The sequence below is a fragment of the Anser brachyrhynchus genome (assembly GCF_964034855.1).
Source record: "Anser brachyrhynchus genome assembly, chromosome: 5".
Classification (NCBI taxonomy): Eukaryota; Metazoa; Chordata; class Aves; order Anseriformes; family Anatidae; genus Anser; species Anser brachyrhynchus.
The window spans coordinates 37,463,948-37,488,699 of record NC_137699.1 but is presented as its reverse complement, the minus strand read 5'-3'; the positions used below and the strand labels follow the sequence as shown (position 1 = coordinate 37,488,699).

Sequence of the window (24,752 nt, the reverse complement as noted above, 5' to 3'; positions counted from 1 at the left end):
TGTGGCTCAGACATTTCCTCAGTCACTAATACCACAGCACTTATATTTATGCTCCTCTTTTGAATAAGATATTATCGCCTTACCAGAACATATCTTGATACCTCAGACATTTAGGGCATTGTGCAGTGATTTAGTTGCATGAAGCCCATAGTTGCTAATGACACGGAAAAATCCACACCAACCCTTTTCACAGTTATTGTTTACAGATGCTGTGCTGCTGGGCATGCTGTAGAAACTGGAGCTTGATAAAAGTTGCAAGAATTTATCAGATAGCCCTGTCTCAGAAGGATTTTCATTGTCAGATGATTTTTTTTAACGTCAGTCCAATAAGAATCTGCAGTGCTAATACAAAAAGCTAGTCTTTTTGAGATGTTTGGGTGGTGCCCTACAGGCGAAGAATGTATTATACTATTAGAGGCATTTATGGAAAGCATTCCTAAAGCAGTGTGGCGCTTCATAGGTGCGTGGGCATTGCAGCCTGTGTGACCAGCGATGTAAGGTCATCAGATTTATTTTGTGACAGCAATTCCAAGTTCTTTGTCATTACATTGCAGCTGAGTCCACTGTCAGTTGTGCAGACTTTATTTTTTTCTTCTAACATGCAGCTTTCCTTCCCACAGCAGTAAATGTGTTTTTTCATATGGTGTGAGTGAAATTCTGCTTTTAGCTCTACTTGCGTAGATGTACCAAATTCCCTCCTAGGCTGCCCCACTTTATACGACATATTTGTTTCCTATAGGAGCAAAGATGTGTATACTTCTTACTTTTGCTCTGAATTTTTGCTCAAGTTAGCGTATCGCTTTTTTTTTTTCCCAAAGAATCCTACAGTAACAAGATAATATAAAAAGACAGGCTATACAGCTTAGCTGTATGTTAGTCATTACAGCAGACCTAAGGATGAGATCTTCAGGAAGTCAGAATTTGGGCACATCTAATGAAAATTCTCTTCAGTAAGCAGCGCCAGAAAGCTGGAGTAAGGTTGAGTTATTTGTTCAGGTTCTTGAATTGTCTGAAAAAATAATAGCGCTCTCTTCTTAGTGAAAGTGCACTAATTCAAGCTGATGGACAGAATGGTTCCGTTACAGACTGATTCAGGCTTGATGACTTAGAGATCTCTGAATCTCTGCAGGCACAAGGGGTTTGGGGCTATTTGTAGGTTTTTACGCTGTAGGTAGATGACAGCATGACGTAGTTGACTGGACAGGTTCTGTGTTAGCATGTAGCATTTCCTTTAATAGTCACACTACAGTCAGAGATTACTGCTAAATCCAGGAAATATCATTTGGTCATCTAACTAATCCACATATTTTAGGAAGGAGGGGGAGAAAATGCTGTTTTATTTATTTTTTTTTTATAAAAAAGATACCTTAGGTTAATCCATTTTGAATGTCAAGAGGACAAATCTGACAGGAGTCAGAACAGCTCCAGTGGGACTAGCACTACAAGTTACAAAACAGCTAACATCATCCAAGACTAATTTCTTTCCCCTGTTTGTCCTACTGTGGAGGGAGAGTTAAAAGGCAATTCTTGGGGAGTTGAAAGGCTCCATAATAGGGCTCCTCTCTCTAAGGGAGTAAAACTGCTTTGTGGCCTTTGTCTTCAGGCTGCTAATAAACCATCCCATGCTGTGAAGCTTTGAGTTCACTCTTAATTCAACTTCAGCTCACCGTCCATCAGCTTTGGTTTCCCTGTCTTTGTGAGTTGTTTTTTTCTTAAATACATGGTGTATCTAACTTGCATTTGAGCTTTTTCATTCATTGCCTGAATTTATAAATGTACCAGCTTCAGAGCACACTGCTTGGCGGTTTTTGTCAAAGCATATGAAATCAGAAGCATTGCAGTGAGTTTTGATGGTTACTGTTCTCTTTCTGTCTGGGTGCACGTCTCACTCTCTCTTAAAGCATAGAATCATAAAATCATGGAATCATTAAAATTGGAAAAGACCTCCAAGATCATATTTATCCATATGGATCTGTTTCAGACATGGAGTATTCATGGGGACACACTATTCTGTGCGGTTTGGGGTTCAACTGATCTGTCTCCCCCCCCACCCTGCAGTTCCCAGTTACGTGACCAAGCCTTTAATAATGTGTGCCTATTTTTTTCTGCCAGTGCTTTTCTGGATGAGCCTAAAATATAGTACCTGGGATTGTAAGTAAATGCCAAGTGATTGGCATTGGGCAAATTACAGAAGATCAAGCAAAAGATGGGGTTTTTGTTTTTTGATTTGGGGGGTTGTGGGAGAGTATTTAGTTAATTTTTGACATCTGTGAGGTCTGACACTGCAGCTGCAATAGGCCAGCTCCAGCTCGGCCAGGCAAGCAAAGCCCTGTTTACTGCCTTTGGACCTTTGGAATTGGAAAGAGTCTACAGAATGAATCCAGGAGCCATGGACACGGACCTTGTGCAGTCAGTGCACCTTGACTTGCTGTCATGACAGGTGCTGGTATGATGGTGTCTATGGTGTCCAGAGCCAGAGGGACTTAATAAAAGAACATTTGAAAACACAAAGCCAGAGGTTCCACAAAACTCCATTTTTTTGGTGGTTTTATTCTTAAACCGTGGTCTAATCATTTAAGTGCCCATGAAAGTCACATCCTTTCCAAATGAGCTTAAAATAGTTGCAGTTTCTGTTAGAAGTCGTTTGAAATGAAGTGGTGGGGCAGCATATCTCTCTGAGCACTGGTTGCATCTGTGCAGGCAGGCTTCCAGTTAACAACACAGGAAAGAAGTGGGTGAGGGCAGCATAGGCTGAAGTACAAAGCACAACTAATTTAGTAGTGGTCCAAGGCAAAAACTTGCTATTGTGAAGGGTTGGGCATTCTACACTATGGGAACAACAAATTGGTAGGTAGGTCTGGAATGTCCGGCTTGCGGCCTTTTAAGAAGTTTGCACGGAGGGCAGAGGAGCTGGATAGTCAAGGGACTCCTCTGGATGATCTTCCCATCTACTTTTCAAGAATTAATCTATTTTCTGTCTTAATAAAAGTTGGGTTTGATGAGTAGTATGAACCTATAAGCTCTGTGTGGGTTTATGTTTTGATAAGACCTAATCACATACGATCTTGCTGAGTGACAAAGTTGTTGAGATCCCGTATGAATATCTGCTAATGTCCTCTTGAAATTATATATTTAAGAAAGCAAAACAGCATGAAAATGAAGTCAGAAGTCCTGTGTGCATTGCTGATTTTGTCAGTGCCTTGCTGCAAGGTGTCAGGCTAGTGACTTCCTTCCCTCACCCCCAACCCCTGTCTAAGGAGGGGAGAAAACACATAATACTGAGTGGAGGAGCTATTGAGAGCTTAGGATTTGTCAAGTGCTTTCTTAGTTTCTTTGCAAAAGTATGAAAAGCAGTTTATTTCTTGCTATTGATTTTTAGGTAAGTGAATTAGTCTTATATTAGGTATTGGAGGACTTTGTCACAGAAATTTCACTTTGTTTCTGACCTAGTGCTGCTTTCCAATCTATACTAGCATGCAAGTTTACTGAAAGGATGAAGTCTTTGTTGCGTCATAAATATTTTTTAGGAATTGTTATTTCCAGGTGGTTGTGCGTGTGGTTGTCTGTAGAATGGTCTTTACTTCTGGTTCGTGCTTTGTAGCTTAATTCTCACGCAAAATTTAGCAAACCAAAATGCATTTAAGAAGTGAGATTCAGCTAAATTTGCTATGTTGCTAATGAATGGGAAAAAAAGCTAAGTACTCCAAGAACTGGAGGCTCAAATGAGAAGAGGTGATAGAGAATTCCGGGGTTGGGAAAAGGAGGTAAAACAAAGATCAAGGGGGGGAAATGGAAAGGGAAAAGAGGGCAGACAACACAACAGATGGAAGATTAGATTGAGAGTCTTTTATGTTTAGAAAGAATGGAGATGCAGAAGGGGAGATAACATCAAAAAAAACACAGGAGGGGTCATTATATGGAAATAACACGTAGTCTGAAACTAAATAGTTTTTTATGTCAATATGAGAGATCTTTTTAAATGAGAGCATTAAGAATGTAGTTCTGTGCAATATCAGATATTTTTTTCTGTGTTCTTAAAAACCAGAACTTTTTTATTATTGAGTGATATATACAAAAGATTTTTTTCCCTGCAAACCCTAATAAATAAAACCTAACTGTAGTTGGCAAGGAAGGAAATATGACATTTTAAATTGTTGCTATCGGCCACATTCCTACCATCACTCTTTGCTTTTGGGACTGAAAATTAAACTGACCTTCACCAGCTCCTCTAATGCAGCTGAGATGCATGTTGAGAGGGCAAAGGCTTGCACACGTAAATGTGATTTTGTACCCTTGGTTCATGCCAAAAGAAAGTACAATTATTCTCTGCTCAAAAGTCTCAGTGGGAACCCTGGCCATTGTCAGATGGGTGCTTTGTGCACATCTGCTGCATTGCCCAATGCTTGACTTGACTGCTCACCCTTTCATTGAGGATAAACAAGGAAATAGAAACTCCTGCTTGTGTAACTAAAAGGATATGAAAGGATATGTCCTCATTCGAAGCATACTAGCAAAGAGTAGCCTTGAACAAATACAGAGGAACAAAATATATCCATATTGTATCAGGACAGACTGCTACATCACGCATATAGCTGTGGTACCAAGGGTAAATAACTCTTCTTAAGGCTTTTTACAACTTGTACGCTTCAGGGTTTGGATATACAAGTAGATCTCTAAACAAACATGTCAAGTATGATAAGTAATGTGTGCAAAGGGGCTGTCATTCCTGTCCCTATCTGTCTCCTTTAAGTTGCATTCAGTAAGAGACAGTGAAATATTGGAAAATTTGTTTTCCAAACGTTGGGTTTATTCACACAAAATGGAGAAAAATCAACACATTTAAAAGCACTTGGAATTTGTTGTTGTTAAAAGAACTTTTTTTCTTCATCAAATTGGTATTCCAGTAGGTGCAAGTGATGTTACTCCAGGTATATGTCTATTTGTTGTGTGGATGTATTCCTGGTGTAATATTTCTGACAAGAATTCTTATGAAACTGTTTGGGACCACGAATAACTGTAGGTGTGAAATTGTTTAATTGTTCATGCCTCCAAAGCAGTGCTCACAGAAAAAGGGCAGAACTAATTCAAGGAAAAAAAATAAATAAAAAAAAATAAAAAACATGACCAGAGTGGCAGAAAGTTTAGGTAAGGTTGAAAAATGATGTTTTGACCAGCTTGTGCAATCATTACAGCATGGTTTAAAGTTGTAGCAGCCTGAGACAAGCCTGTGAGCTGATACAGCCTCTCACCTTTGCAGTTTTAAATTCAAACCTTCCTTTCTGATTGGAGATCTTAAGTAGTCTAGTCACACCTCAACAAAGCCACAGGAACTGAGGAAAATTTGTATGGTACGTGAAATAATCCATCATGTGGGAGAGGAGAGTGACAGAGCACCTTCAGAAAACCTGCTCGGTTTTTTACTAGACAAAAGGGGAGCAGCACACAAGTTGGAAGCAAAGGCTCATAAAAATGGACCTCAGCTAGGACTTTGCAAGATGAAAGGGAAGCAGATACCCTGCTTGTGTAAGGAAAGGGTAGGTCTGTGTACTATACATGATTGTCAGCAGGCTCCCTTTGTGTTTTTCTGTGCTGTTAGACACTTTCACTTAAACCCCCCTTCATAACATCCATCACACTCTGATATAATCTTTTCCTACCCATTTTCCTACCCAGTGTCCATTTGTCCAGTGTTTCAAGAGATCCCACTTTCTTGGCAGCTAATGTCCTGTAGTCATTTCCCAAAGAGGAGAAACTAAGAAGTGTTCAGTCACACTAAAATGTGTGGGTTTTGACCCTTTCGTGTGAGTATACTGATGCTAATGTGACTTGGCATCGTGAATGAAGCATGTATGCTTGGTGAATAAAGCATGTGTGCTGTTTTCCGTTAAGAATAAACTTTGCTCCATATTTTTCATACACTGCTACTTTAATTCCTCAGAACGATGAAGTCACCCTACTCCCACTGCTGTCAGCTGCCAGCATCCTTTGGTTCTCTCTGGACTCAGGCTCATTCCCATGCGTTCATACCTTCAGTCACTGTCCCTTTTTTTCTCCTGCTGCTACTGACCAAGACTACTATATGACACTCCGTTGGCACACAACACTAATGCCTCCCAATTTAGGCAATTGGCATGCCCATCTGCTTTTATAAGCTCAAGACTTGGTACTTTAAAAAAAAAAATAGGCTAACAATGTCTCTGTGGATAATAGCAAGGGGTCAGATGTTGTATCTGCCAATGCCTTGCAGGTATCTTGGATGCTCTAGAAGTGTATAAAATAGCACTACGTGCCTTTCTTGCATGTAAATTCCATGCCATCAAAGTGATGTGTACTGTGCTACTCCACATTTCATCACGTCATTAGGATGGTTTATCTTGATTACTTCACTGGACACACAGCTTCAAACTTCTGTAGCAGCATCATGTTACTTTCTGTGAACTTTCAGAGCAGAATATTTCTCAACTGTTGGGGAGAAATTAAAACAAACATAAAGACATCATTGCCATCATGAAAGCTGGATGATCTGGTATGTTTTGCATGACGCACTGTTTCTTAAAAAACTTGCTGGATTTAGTCGCTGTCTTGGGCAAACATTTCCATATAAACATACTGGTATAAACAAAAACAAAACAGAGATCCTCAGTCAAGACTTCGAGGGAGTGTGACTTTTTTTTTTCTTATGCTCAGTTTTATGTGGATAACAAGCAGTAGATGAGGAAAAATCTTGTAAAGTTTGAGAGTCGGGGCTCAAAAAAGGGAGTGTTTGAAGTTTGTGGTGGGGCAGTGTCCTGTATGTGTGAGGATGTGAAGAAGCCAAGTAGAAAGCTTCAGAGGTCCAAGTGCTCCTATCCACTGTCTGAACTACATGAGGCATACGGTGTTTTTGTTATAAACACTGGTTTGGGTTAGCTACAGGAAGCAACTGATACTCCTTTTTGAGGATTGTATTCGTTTTCAGTTTTGTTTGACGCATTTGGAATGATCAACCCAGATGATATCACAGACATCAAATTGCACTGGCATACATCCTAAAAGTGATCCTGTTGGAAACTTCCATCGAAGTTTCCATCAGTGGAAAATGTACCCGCAGCAAAATCAGACTTTGTGGGATTGTGATGAGTTTAAGTGTTTCTCTTTTGCTGTCAGGAAACGTAAAATATTGTATATGGGCTGGGTCTCCTGTCCTACCTGTGAGCCTTTTAGATGATATATTTCATTACTTTGTGCAGTGTTTTGCTGATCCACAGCAAGTATTTTCCTCATCATTCTTCTGAAGGAGGGGCAGAGACTTGTTTCGTTATAGGAGACCACTGGATGCTGATGTTAGTATTACAGTCCTTCCCATGAAGAAGGGAGTTCTCCGTGGCTTGTCTGGAGGATGCTCAAGGGATCCTGGGCAAATTCTAGCCAGGAGGCTGCTATTCACCTCACCCTGTGTTCTCTGGCACAAAAGAAAGACCAGTAAGAAACTGATGGAGCTGGGGCTGGAGGCCCTCTTGTGAAGTGTGAGTATGGGAAGGAGAGGACTTCCTTCTTTTCTTTTTCTTTTGCTAGAAAGTTTCTAAAGTTTAAAGCAACTTTTAAGTAAATAGTTGTGCCCTGTTCAGTAGTTCCTTCTACTAGCCAAAATCAAATGCAGGAAATGCCTAATCCAGAAGTGTGACATTGATCCCTAATAGGATCTTTTCTTTTTCAGAATACTTCATTTCTACACCTTTATTTTTCTCTCTAGCATAGCAACAGCTTATCCTTAAGATTTGTCCAACAGAGCTTGTCTCCTGTTGGTTATAGGCCATCATTTTGTATTGTTTTTATCAACAAAACCTACTGTCAACAAAAACAGTATTACTACTGGTAACTAGAATCATAGAATATCCCAAGCTTTAAGGGACCTACAAGGATCATTGAGTCCAACTCTAGCAGCTTCATGTCTTTTGGAGTTTCCATGCAATGACTACTGCAATGATGCTTATGTCATTTTTTTCTAACTCACCCTCTCTTTTTTCTGTTGTGATCAGTGTGTATAGCAGATCAGAAAATGCTGCTTATTTTTCATGCCCACAGTATATCTGGTCAGGCTGATAAAAACAAAAAAAAAAAAAAAGCTGGCTTCCTTGAGCAAATAACTGAAGCAACCAAAAAAACTTCCCAAAACAGCCCTTCTAGTAAGAGCTCCAAAGGGAGTACAGTCCTCATCAGCCTACTACCCCAAGGAGTCTGAACTGCTGTGAGATGATGAGTCTGTTGCTAATTTGAACAGTAGAACAAAACCATTTAGTAAGCTTGGCCTTCAGTTCCCTAGACATGTTTTTTCCTACTTGCATCATCTTAGCTATTAGGTCATGCAAAGAAGCACCCAGGATGCACTGCAGAAATAAAATGCTATGTCAACTCTTTTCTAATAGGAAGTTTGATCTTCCCTGCTTATAGCTGTAGTCTTCAAGAATATCTTGAATTATTTCATTCCCGTGGGAAAGTATGGAGAACTGCAAACAATTTTACATTCCATTGCTACAGGTGGATGGGCTAAGATATTTATTAAAGGGATTTGGCTCCTGTTATCTCAGGAAAGATATTTCTGTAATTCTGAAAGAAGGCTAAGAAATTTTTGTGCAATTGACCTCTAGGTACTCTCTGGCACCAAAAAAAAAAACCAACAACAACAAAAAAAAAAAACACGAGGTTGTGGCTTTTCCTTCACAGTGATAAATAAGAGTTAGATCTTGTGGTCTTCACCTTCTCTGAAACTAGCTGATACCTTTCTCTAATTTTTTTATACTAGTTCAGAAAAGTTGCTGAAGTTTCTGCTTTGGGGTTGGCTGTCACTTGTGAACCACACAAAGTTGTGCAGTTGGGTTGGGGAGAGCTCTGAAGGTTGCAGAGGTGCAGCATGTTATTTCTTTACCTGCGACCTCTGTTTCTAATATTCAGAGCACCTGTCCTGGGAGGCAGGCTGCAGTAGTGAAATACAGTAGTGCAGGCTGTCCTTGTTCACCAATTGTGTTTAAATGCAGGCCTCGTACTGTATCCAAAGATTTGTACTTACCCATTTGAAACAAAGGAGGTGGGCTGTCCCTTGAAGGTTACTGATGTAGAAAAACTCCAAAAACAAACGCCAGGGAAATCAAGGTACCTAGATTTTACTCCAATAAAAGGGTGCTTGCCGCTGTCTTCATTGTCTTGCAGCAATTTGAAAAATGTCCTTGGATATATGTTTGGGAATCATTACTTGTGTTCTCCACTTTTCATGCAAGATTGGAGAGCTAAAGCCTGCTAGTCTACCTCTGGAAAACTGGTGCAGTCCTTGCTATTACAGAATTTTTCTTTCCTATTAAACTTGTCTTGCATTAAAGGTACAAAAGATACTAAGTGGTCCATGAAAAGACAGAGGAACAAAATTATTATTTATAACTTTTTGGAGGTACTTGGCATTGACCCTCATGTAATGCCATTCAGACCTACAGAAAAAAATGTAGTTGGAAACAGTATTACATCAGTGTTCCCTCTAACGGAAAAATCAAAGTCAACAACACTCGCGACATAAACAAGTGGGAAAAATTAAAGCAAAGAACTTTTGAGTGGAAGTTACAGAAACTGTAACATGCAACAAGTTTGAATCAAGTTTTATCATCAAGTTTAGCAATGCGTAGAGGTTAGCTTGTACTTTCAGGGATACAGGTGACTAGCATCTGAGGACAGCATTTAGCTAAGCTAGAAATACATATCAATAAAAAACAGAATAATGGAATTAATACTAAAAAAAAAAAGTATTCATGCTCTAAGGAATACCAATTTGCAGGCAACTGTTGAGCTTCAGAGTATACTAGCTCTTGGGAAATGTTCTGTCAAAACTGTCTGGAAATGGGATTTTTTTTCTTTGAAGCATCTGGCTCTGGCTGACCTGCAGACTGGTTTGGTCCAGAATTACATTCCTCTTTCTAAAACTTAAAACCCATTCACCGCTAACAATAAGAAAAGATTAAAACAGATTTACAAATACGGTAACAGGAAATAACTATATCGATAAAATAATATTGTAAGCTGCTGATACTGTTAATCAAAGCAATTCTACAAATCTTATCTTACAGAAAGGGAATTATGGTTCCATACACCAGACGTTAAGAGCAGAACCAAAGATACTTTGGCTAATGTGGACTTTTGATTGCTGCATTATTTTTTTCTTCACACTTTACTGTGAGAAAATCTTTCTAAACCTTTTCAAATAGCTTTGTGTAACGTTTAATCGCTGAAATAAGATTCATTGTATAAGGATATAGTTGCTGATGTTTAATTCTAATCTGTTATTACCCCGAAACTTTTCTGAAGTCAAAGTTTGAACTCTCCAGAAGTGTTTGTTTGATCTTAGAGAAGATACCGTAGTGATTAATGGTACCGATAAGGTGTTGATTGGTGCTTGGGAGAACCTATTCATAGAAACAATAGACTATTATACTCTACTTTAACTACCATAAAACAATATTTAAGCTTTACTCCTTAGAAACAATAGTTTTATTTATACATCCCTGTCTGTCTCTAAACCAGCATTACAGTTTCAGGCTTCTTATTGTGGTGAAAGTGTACATTAACGTTTTCAGTGCTTGAAAAGTTCAGGTCTATACCAAGGTGCAGAAAAAAAAGCAAATGGAATTTTTCAGCCTGAATTTCATTCTGAAGTTAAGAGTGGGGGGGGGGAAAGTGGAATGGTAGAACTACTAGATATGCTTTGCAAGACATTTGAGAGATGTATTAAGATTTGATACGTTACAGGGTACAATCTTCTTCTTGAGCTAGACTGCGCAAGCTGCCTTTCATTGTTTCATGCTATTGCCAGGGGTAAGAGCACCAGGTGCACCAGATTTCTTACTGATACCAAAATAATCCGAGAAGATCAAATTTACTTTACTTCAAAAAGGCACTAGAGCATCTACTCTTCTCAAAAGTTACTATTTAGAGTCAAAAGCTTGTAACATATAGTAATTTTATATTGTTATTGTTATGCTGTTTTAGCTAGTGACATAGTCCGTGCTCTGAAGACTTTGCAGATTAAGGGAATACTTGGACACTGAATGCCTAAATGGAGCAGAGCATAGTTTTATCATGCTTTGTTCACGCTGCTTCAGTTTAAGAATAAAGAAGCAAGCCTAAAACCCCTCCTTCCCCAGCCAGGATGTTGATGATTGCAGTATAGTAAAACTGGTGTTCAGTAATCTATCCATAGACTCAAGGAGAAAGATGAAATTGCTACATGTAGGATGCAGAACCAACAACTAAAACCCTGTTACCTCACATCTTGTAATTTAGTTCTGGAAACAGATCTTTTCTATTCAAATTAAGTGGTATTCATTTACTTACACATAATAAATTAATATTAATGTTTTAAAGCCAAATCCAGAACAACTACATTTTGCTTTGTCAACACCCCTGTGTGAACTGATGTATGAACAAAAGTATTATTGGTGATGGTGTCCTTTTCATTAGTAAAAAAAATCTGTGTGTGCTAAAATTAGACGTGAGTACACAGTTACATCTTAAACAGCCCATGTACTTAATTCTGTGTTGATCTTGTCTTTAGGCAGAGGTACACCATTGGAGGGAGGAAAGATGATTCTTGATGCCATGTCAGAATACATACTAAAAAGTAAATGGTCTGAGTTATTTAGACTAGAGCAATAATTTGCAGTATGTAATCTCAGTGTCTTTCATCTGATACTTGTCACTTTAAAATTCCAGTAATGTGGTTCAGATACCAGAATGGTAGTCTTTTTCTTTACATTCAACACACACGCCAAGCTCCTGAGGGTTCAGCAGGGTCTAGTTTCTATACTATGGAAGCTGAGCTATGTTTGGCATGTTTTTAAAGTAAGCCTGGATCTAAATAGCCTTTCTCTGTTCATTAGTAGAGCTCATCTTTTAAAGAAGGCTCTGCAGAGAGGAGGGAAATTATCCTTATGAACTGGATGCCGTCAGTTTGGAGAAGGATTCATGAGACATTCTGGTAGCCACCAAGGCTTATGCCAGGCAGTGAGCTCAAGGAATGATAAAATCAGGGTCTAGCTTAAATACTGATCTGTTTGAAGGATGAGGGAAGGCTGTCAGCATAGCATGGAAGACAAACTCAGATATCACAAACTGAAGCCAACTGCAGGGGCTGTGGACATAGAGGAAGACCATATAGTCACAGACCTATTGAAGGTGGATGGGGAAACAAAGGCTAAGAATTGTGGTGCCTATGGGAAGGAAAAGCTGCAGATCTGGGCAAATTGCATGGATTTTCTTCTTTGAAGCAATTATTTGTGGTTTTGAGAGAGGTAAAAACATAGTATGAACAAGAGTGGGGGAAAAAGCAAAGACAACAGACTTGTGTTTCCTCTAGTGTAGATTGATTTTTTGAGCAGCTTTGTATCATGATTTTGTGGGTGTAGGGGGAGAGGGAAGGCTACCAAAAAGGGCATTGTTAAAGTGGAATCTAACTCCAAAGAGGAGGATTGTTTCCTATATGCCAAAAAATGGCAGCTGGACAAAAAAGAAAAGAAAATGTAAATAAGGGTGGACATTTCTATACGTATATATTTGAATTTATTAGCTGCCAACATTGTCAAATAGAAATGGAATTAGATACTTTATATTCCTAGTTATAAGTATTCCACTCCTACTGGAATTCCTCTGGAAGATGGTTTGAGCATTGGTCTGCTTTAATATTTGTTTGTCTTCAGAAAACAGAAAATTGAGTGAAAGCAGATGAGGTATTTCTTCTAGCAGAGAGTGCAAGCATCCTAACAGTATCCATAACCAATGTTACATGAATGATTGCTAAAACCTCATGGTGATGTTTCAGTCTGTCAGTGCCTCTACAAACTATAATATTATTTCAGAGCACTTTGGGGAAGTAACATTGATTTTTACATTTAGAATTAGTGTGTGTATATATATATATATTAAAATCCAGTTTTACTATTGCAGCTTTATAAAAAGCAGTAGCTGTTTCTGTTTCTTTCCACGTGCAGCTGGCTTACCTTGGATGTGTTCAATAAGAGTCCTGTTAAATCCATACTTCTGCCATCTCACGTAGTCAGACTCCAGCTTTATATAGTCATAATACGAAGGCTCCCCTTCATGCCTTTATTTTGTGCATCCTCCTCCTTCCTCTGTGAAACTCCAGTCTTGGAGTTGAGGAGATGAGGATGTCCTTCTACCAGAGCTCCATTCTTGCAAAAATCTGTCATGTCATCCTTACACAGAGGAGCTTTCATAACCAGGAGGGCAATGCAGAACTTCATCTCATCAAGTTCCACCTCACACAGCCTTAAGTATTCTCTGAGTCAGTCATTTTATTTTTTCTTCATCCTGGAGTCCATTTTACTGTATCCTTACCCCTTCACTTCTTTCTGTCTTCCATACTTCCCTGTATTTAAAAAGTGATTAATTAGTTTACAGCTTCAGTTGCAAGTGCATCTAAAGATGCTCTTCTCAAAGTGTTTTGACCAAAGAACTGTATTGCAATCGAGATGATTATGTACACATTAAAGTATATTAAAACAGTATGGAGCTCTGTCCTTAAATCCACACAGATGAACTATATTCAGGTTTCACTGAACGCAAGTTGTTCCTTATATATGTGACCTATCATCACTTGGGCACCTGAAAGAGAGATTGCATCTGTTGCTCCCCTTTGTTTAATTTTACCTTGTTTGCCTGCATTGGAATGGATCTGTGAGAGACTTGGAGGTTGGCTTTTGGGGGGCGGTGTATGCAAATCTTTTTTTGACTTTTAACACATGCTTCCTGTTGGTCGTTTTTGCTGTATATGATCCATCACCATCTTTTTCTTAGAACATATTTCAAAGGTGTTGGAGTGATGTGCTCATTTCCTGTCTTTTTAAGCTCAGGCACATTCTTTTTTATCTCGGGAACTTCATTTAAGTAACCAGGGTCTCTTAAGAGCAGACAATGAAAGGCTCCACCACATTTTCTTGCTAAAGAGGTGGTGTGAGGATGACATCATTCATCTGTGCTAGACACTGACTCATAGGCATCTGACCCCAGGGTGGAACCCAGTTACAGGGGTTAACATGAAGTCATCTGCGGTTGCACAATGCATTTCACAGTTGCTCTTTCTCTCTCCTTTTTTTTAACCATCTGAATAATTGCAGAGTGCACAACATAACGAAGTACAGCAATGAGGCAAACATTGCTTTTGGTGCTTTTCCAGGGCGATTTGCAGACCACAACCAAAAAGAGCAGGAAAATTTTTATGATACAGTATTGGATTTTACATTTGGATGCAGAAATAGCTTTGTCCAGTAGCCAGAAAATGGAAAACAAATTTGTCTTAAAACTGTAGGGCATACAACTGTTTTGCATTGTTGCATTAGTGTTGTTTGCGTTTTTGTTGCATTAATTTTCATTGGGAAATACTAGACCTGTTTTTATATTTGTAGGGTGGTATCCTATGCAAACTTCTGAGGCATCTTTGACGTGTTAGTATCCAAGGCATGTTTTGATTTGTGCTGTGTTTTTTTCCTGACATTTTTTGGCTGTATTTTCAGCCTGTCCACAGTTGCTTTTTTAGAATTCTTTGCTTCATATTCTGGCACAGGATCTGGACTTGTTCTTGTGAAATACGGTCTGCGTGTGCATTTAGGGGCTGAAAGTCACTAGTGATGTAACTTGCAAGAATATCTGTAATATTAAAGAGTTTTAGAAAGAGAATTACCTGTTGGGCTCTCTGGTTTCTTACCCTGTTTGAAACTTGGCTGAATTTGTAGGTAATACCATCAAGATGATGATTGCTTAGGACTGTTTCCAGGATCTCCTCTTCAGTTAGTTAGAACTGTCTTAATGTAGGCACTTTTCCCCTTTTATAGCATTAGAAACAAGCTTTTTCCTGCTTGAAAAAGCTGTGGAGAACGTTAAAGGCAGCTTGGTTTTGCCCACTGCTGAGTGCTGTGTAAGTGTTATAATCAAAAGAGAAACAGTTGGAACAAAACACCGATTAGATTCTGGAAATCTGAATCTTGTAAGCAACTTCACATTCCAGTATAACTTAATATAAAACTGAGCATATAATAACTTACCTAGCAATTCCCACTTAGTCTCTGAAACTTAGCTTATAAACAGGCAAGACAAGTGGGAATTTGTATTTGGAAATTCAGAGATTCTGTTATGGAAGACTTTGTAAGAATGAATGAATTATTAAAATCAGGATTGCTGAGGGAGCAATAACATTTCTACTTTTGAAAAAAAGAATCTGAAAATGATTTAATGGTTTAGAATATGAAAGGCTTCTTCCCTCCCCAAAATCTTAAGAGACCTGTAGGCCACTGCAGTGTCCTCTTCCTGCTTGGAAATGTGTTACATATTTCACTTCATACAGGTAGTTTTTAGTAATATAGTATTTAAGGACAGAGAGAAAACAAACAATATAAGGCTTTTAAGGAAACTGACCCCGTGTAAGTTCAGGGTAGCCTGCTTCTCTCCACTCAGCTGATTCAGCAAAATATTTAATTGTTGAGGTCTGATGCAAATTGCATGCAAATTGCTGACCCTGGAAACACTGTGGGGGCAATCCTTACGTAGGCAGGAACAATTTCTCCAATGTACTACGGCATAAATAGTCTTGGTTTTGACATCAGATGTGCAGATGTTTTTTTCAAATTATACGTTTCTGGTGCAAATGCATTTAATTGAGTGACTTTAAGTCATTGCACAAAAATCTGCTTTGCAAGGAGATTGTCTACAATTACTCCAAGCTAGTCAGTGATTCTTTTAATTAACTTTTGTCTGTGCACTGGAAGGTGTAACTTTTTGTGTGATATGGTTAAGGTGTCTTGAGCTGTATCTTTGAAAGTAACAGACATGCATGTTCAGTTATAACACAAATGAGAAATACCTATACCTATAAGCATGCAGTCAGCTTCTAAACATTCTTTGTCTTTTTCCACCTGATATTATATATTTACATCTTGCTTATGTTCATTAAAATGTAAATGTAGAAATGATTACAATTAATCAGATACGTACACATGCAACCAAAGCTATGATACAAGTATTCGGAGACATCTTTTTGTAGATGAAATTGCTTATCTCTACAGAACTAGTGAAAGGTGGAAATGTTTTCTTTTGGAATAACAGGGAATCATAGCCCCAGTTCCCCACAATATGTTCTTTTAAGGAAGCACAGCAACAAGCAGACTTCTGTTTATGACAGATGGTAAATATATCTGTACCTATCTATATATATTTTCATGCCCAGGAACTGTAAATTTTGTAACCTTCAAAGCACTTTGTTTAGCTGTCCAACAAGAAAATTACCACAGAATAAGGACAGATATTTTGTTTGCGTTTTTATTTCTTTGCTGCTGTATGAGGAAAACATAAGTTGTAGCCCACATCCTCCATTTTTTTTTCTTTTTAAAGATTTCATCTTGGAATTCTTTATTACTGAAATATAAGTTTATAAAGGAGAGCCTGTCAGAGTTTTAACTGCAGCGGTTCCCCTAGTGCTACTGCAATTTTATATGTGCTTCATTATATGTTGTACATAATTTCAGTATATGATGTACACATTCCTAAACATTAAGTATATCCTATGAAATAACGGCACCTCATAAAAAGGGATCATTTTCATACTAATGATATACTTAAGCTGTTCAGAAACTAACTGAACTAGCAACTTATTTCCTGAGGCAGGATTTGGGGATATGTTTAATTTAAATGGGGCAGCCATAGTGAGTTATGAATTGTGAAATGACCACTATGTTTACCGCTTAAGAGGTGCAAAATTGTTAATGGATAGCTGAAGTATCCTTTACCAAGTGAATTCTTGCATGTTGTATGCCTGTATTCTCAACAGTTAGATCCCAAAAGTCATCTGCACATATTCAGGAGCATATTTTATTCAAAACGTCACCCACAGAAAACTTTGTTCAGCCTTTTAAGAACAAAACATTTTTTCCCCCTATTTTAGAAAGTGCTGGGGAAAAAAGTGAGAGGAGCAGGGCAGTGTGTACAAAAACAGCAACAGGAGTTGCTACGTACAGCTATATAGATATATATTTAAATGGCTGAAATGCATTCTTCATTAAAAACTAATGCCTTATTTGGCTTAAGGTAAGACATGACTGTGAAATCACTTCTGAACATTCCTCTAATCTCTTTTTAAATTTCACTTTTTTGACTCCTTGTCTTCCCTTGGCATATTAGAAGATATTCCTACCAAAAGTTAAAGATCATGAAAGGATGGAGATTCATCCTGTGTATTTGTCCATAGTCACGTGTCATTTGTTGCTTCCTATTCTTTTTTCACCTTGAGTTTGTACTGCTAAGGTCTTTACATAGAAAGCTTCAATTTGGGAAACAGTAGTCTCATGCACAAATAATACTGAAGCATTGCATTATCATTGAGTGGTTCTGATAGTGTATATTCGTGTTCCATTTGGCACAGAAAATTAGGTTTCAACTTATGAATCAGGGCTTCCAGTTCCTATGATTTTATTGAGAAATTTCACTATATATGTATATATATATATAGAGATGTTTTATTAAAGGCATAATCCTGAAACCAGGGGCTACAATGAGTGTTCTAGTTTTTATTTCATAAAAGCACTTTTCACTCCACATAGTTGGAAGAAGGTCAGATAATAAGTGTCAGTAGCCCAGCTTTCCATGGCCATCAAAATTCAGGCTTAAAAAAAAAAAGCTATGCATGTCATCAGACTTAAGGCAGGGATAAAAGTTAGGGTTTCTTCTTCACCCGAGTGTTTTTCCTCAACTTTAACTGAATTTGCAGTGACTGGAGGTAAGAGGGCTTGGTCTGAGAGCAAGTTATTTGTTTGACCTTTACCGTGCATTTGAAACAGTTTCTTCATAATGTCCGTGTAATTTATGGGGTGGTGGAAGAGTTAGTTATGAGATAATCTGTTTCTCTGAGATACTGTACGTTGAAGAACTTCTCCTTTTTATGTGAAAGAATAATGGTCCAGAAAATGACTTATAGTGTTGCACCCATGAGATAATATAATGAAATGTAAAATAAATGGTAATAAAATGGTGTTAAATCAAGGAAATTCTCAGTGACAGTTAAACCTAACCCATTAATCAGGTGTGCTCTAGTGATCGCTTTGAATATCAGATTTGCAATCACCAGAACCTGAATTTCCTGCTTTTTTTAAAAAAAAAAAAGTCAACACTCTTTAAGAAGATGCATTTCTTGTGCTTCATTTCCTTGTGACTGATGTACATGTGTGGTTGATATAGACCACATATTTTAAAGATGGTAACTACTTTTTGTTTCATTATTTTATTAAAAAGTTGTTTCTCAATGTCTCTTCTGCGCCACCATCCATTTGTTTAAGTGCTCCAAGACACAATGAGAATTCCTAGCTGGCTTAAAAGACAGTTTTAAATTAGTACTTCTGCTTTCATTTTCCTGTGTTCATTTCCATCATCCATTTCAGCGATGAAACTTGCTTTGCCGTGTATTGCAGTCCAATAATGACTTGCCTGGCCTTGTGCCATAAACAATCAAAATGTCTTGACCTGATTGTAATGCATAAATTGCCATATCTCATTGCAGTGATAAGGATATTTCAGAAGGTCAGGGAGGAGGATGAAGAACAGGAACATACAGTGGAAGAGACGATGTACACTTCAAGGGAAGTGGCTGTATTGTTTTTGATATCAGGCATATATTCTGTATGTTTGACAAAAATAGACACTCATAATTACTGAAAGTTTAATAATATCTTTTTTTTTTTTGATATATTGAGTTGAATTGAGATAATAAGAGAACCTTTTGTTTTCAGAAGTTCTGTATGCCCCTCACAGCCCAAGCCTTTGAACAGAGCATGTACATGGAGGCTGGTCCAGCCCCAAGTAAAGGATTCCCTGACGGACTGGTTGCTACTGTTTAGCCTGAACATTCAAGTCAGATATGAAATGGAAAACTAAACCATCACACACACACGCTCCAAAACTAACTGCATGTGCTAAATAGCAGAGAAATCTTATCAAAGTAAATATCTATTAAATTAATGCCAGTTAAATTGGTTGGACTTGATGATCTTAGAGGTCTTTTCCAACCTAAATGGTTCTGTGGTTCTATGAAAGGGGCTGGACTAACAACTCTAAAGAAAAAAGTCTTCATGTATGCATAGGAGGGATTCAGTGGTTTCTGTTTTTCAATTTGACATGACCTCCACTCGAATCTGGAGGAACCTTCTATAAGAATTAGGAAATGGTGCAGTATCTTTGCCCACTCAGCCCCTTGCTCTTTTTCCTGAGGACTGGAGAAGTTTGCAATTTGTGCGAAATGTGTGCTGGTCCAGTAGGAGCGAGCAGCTTTCAATAACTGAAGAATCTGACTTGCTTAAGTGGTTTTATAAATCCTACCAGCTGTTGAAGTCTGCATCTTTAAGCATGTAAATACTTTTATTTCTAGTCTGGCTGTCAGACTAACAGTTTATTTCATAAACCATCACATAATATGTCTGTTTGACACTTTGAGACAAAATACATGTTAAGTAGATAAATGTAACTCATGCAAACATTGTTTTTGTCTTTTGCCTCGGTAAAGAGGTTTCTCACAGTACTATAAGAGAATACAGGGCCAGGAGCATAGAATGAGATTTCTCAGAAACTCCCATTAACTAAAATCATGCGCATTGAGTTAATGGAATCTTGTCATCACCTGTAAAATTTCTGTCAGCAAACATCTGGGTTAGATTGAACTTCCCAATAAACTGTGTTAAAATTGACAAGGCACAAAAGGGTTTGTATGTGAAGCACTAAGACGAGCTCTAAGATTCTTGGTGTTCTTTAGGTTGTCATCTCTAATAATTAAAATATCCTCCAGAGGGAGATGGTCTCCTTCTGTGGAACTGTACTTTACTTGGGCAATTCTGCATGTTTAAAAAAAAATAAATCACAGCAAAAGTGTCAAAGCCTTTTCTTTGGCGCAAGACAAAGGAACGGAACTTTGTCTTCAGTTTCTGTGAGCATTTAGCGGGCTGAATCCTTGCAAAGAGAGCTGTGTTATCATGAATGTATGTCCCAATTAAAAAGCAGTTAATCTGCTTGGTCTTTTTTCATGCTATAATCTTGTTGTTAATATATAAGTTGTGAGTGAATTGTTGGTTCTGGGTTCTCACTTTGTACAGCATGACGGTAGTGTAGTTCAGTGATGTCGGGGCACAGCCCTCCAGACAAATTATGAGGAGTTACTTTTCATGAGGAACAGACATCTTTCTACTGTATTTTGTTGTATTTTTATGGCCATAGTTAACTCTCAAGAAAAAAAAAAAAGAAATCTTCTGGAGTTCTATCAGAAAATTATGTTGGCAGAGGATAATTAAGGATCTGGTGCTGAAAAGTATGCCTTCTGGGGTGTTTGTTTTCAGCTAATTCAATACAATACCCATTTGGCAGCTTAGGGCTTCCATTCAGAAAGTGTCAACTGGTTCTCAGAGGAGTCTGCTTGCAAGGCTGTGATCTCCTTGAGGTCACCAAGACGTGGTGGGATAGGTTGCAGGGCTGGAGGGCTGCAATGTCTCTGTAGGCTTTTCAGGGAGGCTAAGGCAGGATGGCGAGGTTTGTGTTTGACCAACGTGGGCAGTGCGTTTGTGGGTGTCTGGACAGGCTGCCTGCCAGCAAGGAACAGATGAAGCCTTCTTCGGACAGCTGGAAAATGCCTCACTTTTCCAGGTCCTGGCCCTTGGGAGAGCTTTAATTCTGCAGAATGGGCGATACAACAGGGCCCAGGCAGTCCTAGGGGGTTGTAAAGTGCATTGTTGATACCTTCCCATTGACTCAGCATGGGTGAGACGTGTCTGGAGTGCTGGGCCTGGTTCTGGGCTCCCCAGTGCAAGAGAGATATGGACATAGCAGAGTGATCCAGTGAAAAGTGACAAACATGATGAAGGGGCTGCAGTGTCTGTTGTCTGAGGAGGGGCTGTGGGAGCTGGGCCTGGCCAGGCTGGAGAAGAGAGGGCTCAAAGGTATCTCATCACCATGTCTATGGAGGAAGAGCTGGGAAGATGGAGCCAGACTCAGAAAAAGAACACTTCAGAGTTCATTTCTAAAGCATTTTCTTTTAGCATCCCTATACGCTGTAAAGTTAGTTGAGGATCTTCACTGTTATACTTTGGTTGTGTCTGTTATTGATGTTTTGGGGATACAGTCTTCCTAGTGATTAAGAAATAGTTGTGTGCCTACCTCTCATCATTATTGTCGAGGAGACAGAGGACTGGCTTACCAGGAGGGGGAACAGAGCTAGGATTTAAGGGGATGACTCTGTTCTGGAGAGCACGGTGTCTTGAAAGGACTTGGGTGTGACATTGGAACAGCACTGAAACCTCAAGAGGATGTAGTTGTTAATCCAGTGCAATGGGCAAAATAACTTGTAAAATGAAAACATTCAAATTCATTGAAGTAAAATTCAGTGTTCAAACATTAGTGATGCTTTGTTCCAGGATGTCTTCATTATCACCAAGGAAGGGACTTAGATAGTGAACTGTCTTGTGCTTTTTTGACAAAAATAGATACATTTGATAATCTTTAGAATGAGCTTCTGATTGTCTTGTTGCATTTTGCTTACTTCACATGGAGACAGTCTATATTACCTTTTGAAAAGCAAAATTGTTGATAGCAGAAGGAGGCAAGAAGGTTTCAGTGTTCTGGGGATGCCTAGTCCTGATAAGGTACAAAGCTGATTTATGCAGTTATTTCACGGAAATGAACGAGGTGGTTCTTTTGGCAGGAAGGCAGTTTTTGTCTAAAGGCACAAATCCATTTTTTTCCTCTAGATTTAACTGTTTTGACAGTTGTATTATAAAAGCTAGACGCTGTACACTGTAACTCAAACCACTGCTTTGTGTGCGTTCTATTAATTTTCAAAATCATGGCACCAAAATGACTGATTTCCTCCTTTTAAACACATTTTGTTGTCTAGTTTCACCTTGCTATGTTTCAGTTTTACTTAATTTTCCTGCCATAGTGCTTCTGAACATCTGCCTGAGTTCTTTCAGTTTCTCCACTGCTGGGTCTCTCGGCTCCTGCAGCTGTGGTCTCTGTCTCTTAGCCAGCAGCTCTCAAGAGGTGACAATTAATCCCGCACTGTTTGCCACGTTTATCTGGAAGTCTTTGTCCTTCCCACCTGACCTTCCTTAAAAGACCATGTCTTTCCAGCTTTTTTTCCCCCCAGTTTTGATAGTAGCGGATTGGATTTCTCTAAGTCATCTTGTCTCATTAATCCTCTATTAAAAAGTATTGCATTTCACTTGGGGCTCAGGCCTGCTGCCTAATGCTCCCTGTCTGGGTAGGGCAGGTAATAGGGTATGGAGAATATCTGCCTGTTAGTTTGTTACTTGTTAATGAAGGCAGAAATTTTGTCTTTTTTCCACCCAGTATCTCATAGGTAATTATCCATACTTACGTCATTTTCAGACTACTGCGCTTGACAAACTGAGGTCTTAACAATGAGTTTGAAAAAAAAAAAAAAAAAACCATTTCTAACACTTCTCAAACTATTACTTAAGTAAAACAAAACAAAGCAGATGGCTAGCAATTGTGAATATCAATGTTGCTTTCTTTAAAATGCTCTCAATGAAATGGGAAGTAAGCAGCTTGTGTAAGCATTCCCTGCAAAGTAGAAATAGACTTTTTCCTGCTTTATTGTCTCTGAGGCAGGTGTCTTGAATGGTGGCAATGTCCTCAGAGAGCAGTTGTGATGGCTATTGAGACAGAATCTTCAGTTTACTGTACCCATTCTCAAAAAAAAAAAAAATAATAAAGGGGGGGTGACCAAAAGCCCAGGTAGTTTGCCAGCTGTACAAGGACATAGGAAAAAAACAGGGTACAGCCACTGTGAGTGAAGGGGAAAACACTGGAAAATCTTCAATGGCAGCTCCTGTGTGAGCCACCAGGCTCAGGCTTTATCTGTCTTTATTTTACAGTGTCTGGGGGCCGGGGGCTGTTCTCAGAGATCGCGGCAAGGGCAAGGCTGTTCATTGCTTGTTCCAGTCCTCCTGGTTAGTTCTCCAGATATCTGTTTTCACCACTCCAGTATTTAAAACTCGGTGTGGTTGTATTTTATTTTGCAAATACCAGCTTAGACCAGGAGGATCAGCAATTAAAGCAACAGCAGCTGTCTGGTATAAGCCTGGGAGATATAAACATGCCTGCATACAGAGCCCTTCAAGTAGCTTTTGCCCTCCTCCCTGGCCCCCCATCCTATTTTTCAGATCACTGGATGTCATTTGTGCCTGTGCATGGAACAGGTGTCTCTTGTGAACTCCTTAAATAAACTGAATTTTAGAGAAAGATCCTGATGTCAGTTTACACAGGTGCAGACATCATTCAGGAGAATGCTATTTGCACACAAACACACTACTGTTTACTGTCTGCGCTGCAATCAGAGCAGTGCCAGAAGGGCACTGAAGCAAGATGGAGCACGGTTTGCTTTGCTGCTGCTGCTGTCGATTGATGTGAACTTTCATAAAGTTCCTTCTCACTGGGCATGGAGTCTTTTTTGCTCCAAGAAGCATTGAAAAAAGCTCTTTTAAACAGTGGGTCAGAGAAAAGCAGGAGCCATTTTTAATCATGATGTGTGAAATGACAGAAAATGTGTGTGACTCTTTTCTTGGCTTTGCCTGGTTACTTAGCAGGAACTTTGTTTTTGTTTGGGATTTTTCCCCTCCTTGTATTAAAGCTTACACAGGAGCCTACGATAGGACCAAATCAGGTAACTTGCAGCAAATCTCAGTGTGTGACTGTGCCCAAGAATTATCGTTGCACAGCTCTGCCAAAGCTGAAAAAAAGATGACTATTTCCAGGTACTCCAGGAGGAAAGGAGCGCCAAGGTGGCTCCTTGAGCTGCTCAGAGACTTCTCCAGTCCCCAGTACAGCAACGAGCACACCTTCTGGATTACCTTCTGGATTAAAACTAGGTGAGCAAGTAGGTGCAAAGCTGGCTGTACATAAATCACAACCTGTTCTGTCACAGCTCAGGGTAGCGTTATTAATACACCTTCAGGGACTTTAATTTTCAACAGATTCCCCAGTGTTGCTTATGGTCTGTGTAGCTGCCCAAAGTGCATGGTGCTGGAGCTGCAGGATCCCTACCTGCCCTTGGATCTTTGCAGCACCAGAGCTGTCTGCCACATGCTGGCTGTGGTATGTATGCAAGTGAAAAGAGATGAACGTCTCTGAGATATCTTGTGCTTCATGTACTTACATAAGAGAAACAGTAGGATTCCCAGCATGAACTTTTTCATTTGTGTGTGTGTGTATATCAACTTCTTAGTGAAGGACAGCCACAGAAATGACAGACACTTCTCTGGCAAGAAAGCCCACAAGCTCTTAATATCAGCCAATGCCCATTAATTAGGCCTTCTGACAAAAGGCATGCTTGCCACACCCTTTTACATGCATTGGCCTGTGTAATTTTTTCACTAAGTAGAGCTTTTAGGTATATTTCTTCCATTGAAAATACTGCATTTAAAAAAAAAAAAAAAAACTTTTACAAAAGCAAATTAAGAACAGATGTAGCTGAGCAATACTTTTTAACCCAGGAGTAATAAATGTTTGGAATGGACTGCTGTGAAGGTTATTAAGACTAAAACACTGGGGTCATTCAAAAAAGAGTTCAGAGCATCCAAGGGGATGGAATTGGAGTAGAAAAGAAGTGGATAACTGAACATTATCCACTGCATTCTTGATGATGCATAACACCCTATGCACTTGTTTTATGCTGTAAG

At 39.0% G+C, this 24,752-nt stretch overlaps 1 protein-coding gene across 10 annotated transcripts in view; it reads left to right on the top strand.

The window, feature by feature from the left end:
- KCNQ1 (potassium voltage-gated channel subfamily Q member 1) overlaps positions 1-24,752 on the top strand; it is a 409,605-nt gene that overhangs the window by 234,299 nt on the left and 150,554 nt on the right. The window contains exon 14 of one of the 10 annotated variants that reach the window (XR_013952152.1): positions 18,575-23,942. The exons of the other annotated variants lie outside the window; for them this stretch is intronic. The gene's annotated coding sequence lies outside the window, so the exon portion shown is untranslated. The remainder of the gene's footprint in view (positions 1-18,574; positions 23,943-24,752) is intronic. 10 annotated transcript variants of the gene reach the window in all.